Here is a 6,006-nt window from a genome sequence, read left to right on the forward strand (position 1 = left end):
CCCCACCATACCCTGCTACCCTCCCCTTTCTTGCCCTCCCACCTGTTTATTTCTCTTTGTTCTCCTGGTAAATTTTCATTTGACTTTCCAATAATATGTAAATAAATTATTTTATGTATCCATATAAGGTCTAAGACTCACAAGTGAGACAAAATGTGATATTTGTGTTTTTGAGATTGCTCTAATTTACTTAATCTGATTATCTCCAATTACATCTACTTTCCTGAAACTTACATACTACCATTCTTCTTTATGGCTAAAAGTTCATATGTATTTATAGTCAGATATCAAATATATTGAATTTTCCTCATCTGTTCTTATACTGATAGGCACCTAGGATCATTCTTTCCATGGTTTCTCTATCATGAATAATGTTGCAATAAACCTACATATGCTAGTAGCTCTGTGATGTTTTGATACAGAGTCATTAAAAAAACCTAGTCAAAAAATGACCAAATGAAATGGTAAGGCATTTCTAAAAACATAAAGTACGGTGCCCACTTTGGCAGTACATATACTAAAATTTGAATGATGCAAAGATTATCATGGCTCCTGTACAAGAATGACGTGTAAAATCATGAAGTGTTCCATAGTTTTTCTAAGAAGAGTCCCAGTGAAGGCCCAGGATCAATAGTATAGCAGGAACCAGAGCCCTCAAACCAGACCATTGACTCTGTAATTAACACTTGCACACATAGTTATATGGATGAAAGGTTTTACTACGTGACTCACTATATCACACTACAGATTTCATGACAAGATTTTTCCTTTTTTCTCTTAAATTTTATTTTACTTTATTTTGTGGAGGGTGGGTTACAAGGGCAGAGGGAAGATACAAATGGACAGGAAATGACTCTGATTAAGATACGTGATATGAAAGACACAAAGAATAAACAAAAAGACAGTTAACAAAAAACAAAGTATGTACAAATGGTCAATGAATATGTAAAAAATGTCCAACATCAATGGTCATCAAAGAAATCCAAGTTAAACATTATTGCAATTTTATCTCACCCCACTCATAATGGCAGTCATTAAGAAAACAAATTGTGGTGAGGATTTGAACAAAAGCAAACCCTTGTGCACACCTGGTACAGCCATTATGGAAATCAGTAGGGAAGTTCCTCACAAGACTAACAAAATATCACATGAATATATCACATGACCCAGCAATATTAATTCTGGCATTTATGCAGTTGTCTGTTTTTTTTAAGTCAAAATTTTTATAGGGCATCATGTAGGATTATAGCTCATTGGTTCAAATAATTCAAGGTTTGAACATTAAGTTAATAAAATACTGTTAAAAGTCTTTCCCATACTGATTCTTTTTGCTTACAAGGACAAAAAATATTCAGTTTTAAAACACTGATTTTATTTACCCCTTCCTTTATCCTCTTGAACTGAATACACCAAAAATCATTTCTTTGCTTACAAAACAAATGTTCTTTCACTTCTCTTCCATGCTCATTGCAAGAATGATATTCAAAATGTTTCCTACTGAGCACAAGGAAAATTCAAAACATGAATTTCTGCCATATTTCATGTTTGGATAGCTATTTTTGCTGGTGAATTGAGTTTGATCCATGGAACCCATGGAAAGGTGGAAGAAGGGAACCCACTCTATAAAAGTTGTCATCTGATTTTCATAAGCTAATATATACACAAAATCTCTCTCTCTCTCTTTGTTTCTGTGTGTCTTTCATACACAATAATAGTAATAAATAATAATTTAAAAGAACAAAGAATAATGATATATATGAAAAGTGTAATGATTATATATGTTTTATATATATATATATAACTTTAAATTAAAAACATTACTTTGAATGCCAGCAAAAAATAATTTAACATATATTAAAATATTTTAACAAAACCAAAAGGAAAAAGTTATTGAATTAATCCTGTTTCTAACATATTTCTAGAACTTCACTTTAAATAGTATAAATCTAAGTAGCTGTGCCTAAATTCAAGAAACACTAGACAACTCTGTGTGTGTGTGTGTGTGTGTGTGTGTGTGTGTGTGTGTGTGTGTGACAGTATCTTTCTATATAGCCAGGCTGGCACTGAACTCAAGACTCGGTCTCTTCTCCTGAGTGTCAGGATTGACAGCCACCCTGGTCAAATGATACTATTCTTATTTGTGCATTGATGCACACTTCATGCATATCTTCTGTACATTTTAATTGCTTGTGTCCACAACAGCAACTTTGGTTTGTATGTGTAAAAGTTAGAATACCATAACTTCAACATGTTGGTTGTAAGAAATCAAATCTGAATGAGGATTAGGTAATCATATGAAAAAAAAATGCTTTTTTTTTGCTTTTTTCTTTGTTTATGATGCTTCATGTCTTTTACCTAATAGCCAAGAGTAACTTCAGATGAATACTGAATGTGTCAAATCATCATTAGTCTCATGAGAGCACATTTTTTTTTACCTTGCAAGTGAGCTGTATGATTTGGTAGAAAATAGCTAACAATTCATTGAAGTTAAGCTTGATATATCAACTGGCGAGAGACAAAACTTTATTTGTTGTTCAGAGAGCTGGAAACTTAACTAAGAGAGAATGTCTGCAGAGGTAAGTACATGCAGCACATTCTGGACTTTACTTTCTCCATTGGCTTTGAGCTTATACACTCCACCTGGAATACAGCTGTCTGTAGGTCACAGTGATTAATAGAAGATGAATGTTCAGTGGCTTGGGCTAAATAATTAGGAAAGCAACATTATTTTCATAGTCTTTGTTCGGTGTATGGAAATAATGTGTTTTCTGTTCTCTATCATTTGAAAAAGACTAAGATCTCATGGTGCAATTCTCATGTGCATTTATTTTTCTTTGTCTTACCCTCTCTGAATTTCATTTCTTGTGTGTTTCCTTTTTTCTTATGAAACAAAGTTTTATCTTTAAAATTATTTAATGGAGGCTGGAGAGATAGTTTAGTGTGTAAGAGAATTTGTTGCTCTTCCAAAGGACCTAAGTTTCATTCTCAGCATCTACCTGGTGGCTAACAACTGTCTGTAACTCCAGGTCCAGAGTACCGGACACCCACTTCTGGCCTCTGGGGGGCACCAGTTATGCACATGGTGCAAAATATACATGCAGACAAAACACAAATGCATATAAAGTAAAATTAAATAAACCTTTAAATCCCAAATTACAGTATTTAATTTGTGCAGTAGAGATTATTTAATGCTTAAGATCTCTTGTTCCTATTGCAGAGGACCTGGGTTCTGTTCCCAGTACCTACAAGGCTGCTCACAATCTCTGTTACTCTAATTCTAGGATACCTGATGCTCTCTTCTGGTCTCCTTAGGCAATGCACACAGGTGGTATACACAAACTCATACAGGCAAAATATTCATACAAATAAATAAATCTTAAAAATTATTTAATCATCTTCCCCTGGACTAGATATGAGTCCCTAGATGCAGAAGTCTTATAAGGATTCCCGTGAAGGGAGAGATGAACCCAGGAAGCCCAACTAAAGAAGCAGAAGAACTAAGAGGGGAAAATGAGAAAGTCAGTAATATGCTAAAGGAAGATTGCAGTTATAAGCTTTTGAAACTACATTCCACAAGAGATTTTCTGAGGAATTGTGCAGACTAGAGTTCAGGAAAGCCCCAGTGAAGAGTGGGAAAACTGGCACATTCATTTATCATTTGTATTCATCAATGACTATGGAATATCCTTGGTTAATCCTTAGGATTTCTTAACTGCTCTGATTGTGGAGCTAACAAGAGGTTCCTGTACTATAAAAATCCCATGGTAAAGCAAAAAAAAGTAAGCTCTATAGATGAAAATTAGACACTCTGCAGACACTGTCTCATATGGCAGAAGTAAAAGCAGGCCCTAGAAGACATATCTCAGTGGATCAGTAATATGTGTCAAATTATTTGCACATACATTAAAGAATTATCTTCTTGGAACCTTTCATATGCTAAGCATTGGTGAAATAACAGGAAGATACAAACCAAGAAAGTCAGCAATCTGGTCTCCATTGTACATGTCACCTTTTTAAGTTCCCACATAAAATGATCTTCAACCTTTTATATCTTGCTCAAGAATAGTTTAGGCTTTCCCCCTTCTCTCTATTCTACTTTAATCTCCCACCACAACTACATGAAAATGGTGACTACTGAAACAATCTCTGTACTGGACTTTCTTGCACTTTCACCTTGCTTAAAACTATTTAATGGTTCTCCAGAGGTTTCAGAATAAAATTCACAATCTTGATCATCTGCCCAGAATCACTGTAGTTTCTCTCCCAGAATCTCATTCCCCCCTTATTCTTTGTTTCTCTGTTTCAGCAGGTTATGTGCAGTCTCCTACAGTACACATTCTCATCTTCTTTTAAAATGATTTCCCCAAGTACTAGGTCCTGTTTGGTTGTAGTCTCTTGGAGGCCTGGTCTTTCCTGCAAAGGAAATGGAGGGGAAGTGAATATGGAGAGGACAGTCATATGGGAACTGGGAGGAATGGAGGGAAGGTGAACTGTGGTTGTGAGATATTGTATGAGAGAAGAATATTTTTCAATAAAAAAGTTTCCACTTCTGAGCAGAAATTTCTGTGAATGTTCTTTATTTACTAACTCCTGTTGTCTGATCTCATATTTTCCAGTATCAATCGGCCTCCCTCATCTAAATCTCTGCACTGTCCCTGCTTGTTCTCTTACCATTAGCTTTACATATCCTTAAGATGATGTTTTAGGACATAGTATTGTGAATATTCTATTGTCTGTCTATCAAACTCTCCCATGAACTCACTAATGGCAAAAATTAGTGTATTTCACACCATTTTTCATGACTGTGAATATGAAATTCTGTCATTTTCAGTAATGCTTAGGGAATGAGCATTAACAAAAGAAGACAATGCTTATTGACTTCAACAATCTCACAGGCTAAGTCAGGGTATGTGTCCCTAAGGAACTTGCAGGCTGATGGCCTTATACTTTTAGAAAATTTAATTACATGCTAGATCAGTATATGCAATAACCATAAGTGTCTCCCTGTTGTGTTTATGTGACCTTAGAAAGCATGATTGAGTCTGAAATATTCATGATAAAACAAATTTCCTTGGTCGCAGCTGTAGGCTTCATTCTGGGTAATTATCATCCTAATTTCTTCCAATAATTCCTGCTGAGTCCCTCTACAACCTTCCATATCTCCAGGCTCCAAGTCCTTTGAATCTGATGAAAGTCTTGCGTTTAGCTCATAGGAGTCATAGTAGTTTAGTATTCTATGGTCTTCTCCAATTCGTTTTGTAGAAACTTATAAGGCAGGCTTAAAAAGGCAATGAGACAGCTGGAAAAAGGTTGCATTCACTCTGCCTTTATTTAGCAGTTGCTTTGTAAGGCAAGAAAATAGCATCATTTTCATGATTCATCATCTCGTTTCCTCTATAATAGTATCAAAATGAAGTGAGATGTCAGTGGATTTATAGCAATAAAGTTTGTTATCAGGAGTGCTGCAAGCTCTTTTATTTGATTTGTGAGTAAAAAATGTTTTAAATGAGAAGACTACTCCAATATTTCAAATTTGTCAAGGCTAACTCTAGAATTAATGAGACCAGTTTACCATACTGACAGATTTTTCCCCTTGATCAAACTTTAGACAGGCTGCCCTGAGCACTCTGTTCAACTAGGCCTTGCTGCTCTTGGTTCCTGTCTTTGGTTTTTCTAGTTCAGTTGTAACAAGAGCTGCTGTCTTGTCACTTGCTTTAGAATACCCTTACCCTTTATGCCTCCTCTGAGGTATATTCTGCCCAACAGGGCCCCATCCCCACTTGGTTCCTTAACTATACATTTCCGGCTTCCCTGTGTTTACACAAAGTTCAATGTCTCTCCCACCTTGGTGCAGTTTCAAGTGTATTGAAATAGTCACAAATAATGTAAAAAAAAAAATCTACCATATTAACATTTTTCATATTTTAGTGTTAAATTACTGAGCATTGTACCCACAAATTGAAAAACATCTACTTTTTTCTAAAATTAAATCTAAATTATAAAACA

General features: G+C 35.1%; 1 non-coding gene across 1 annotated transcript; it reads left to right on the forward strand.

The window, feature by feature from the left end:
• The first annotated feature begins 493 nt into the window (after positions 1–493).
• LOC114683264 lies at positions 494–597 on the forward strand. Its single transcript, XR_003733141.1, has one exon. It is a non-coding gene; the product is annotated as a U6 spliceosomal RNA (small nuclear RNA).
• Positions 598–6,006: the final 5,409 nt, after the last annotated feature.

The sequence above is a fragment of the Peromyscus leucopus genome, chromosome X (genome assembly GCF_004664715.2).
Source record: "Peromyscus leucopus breed LL Stock chromosome X, UCI_PerLeu_2.1, whole genome shotgun sequence".
In the NCBI taxonomy this organism is placed as follows: domain Eukaryota; kingdom Metazoa; phylum Chordata; class Mammalia; order Rodentia; family Cricetidae; genus Peromyscus; species Peromyscus leucopus.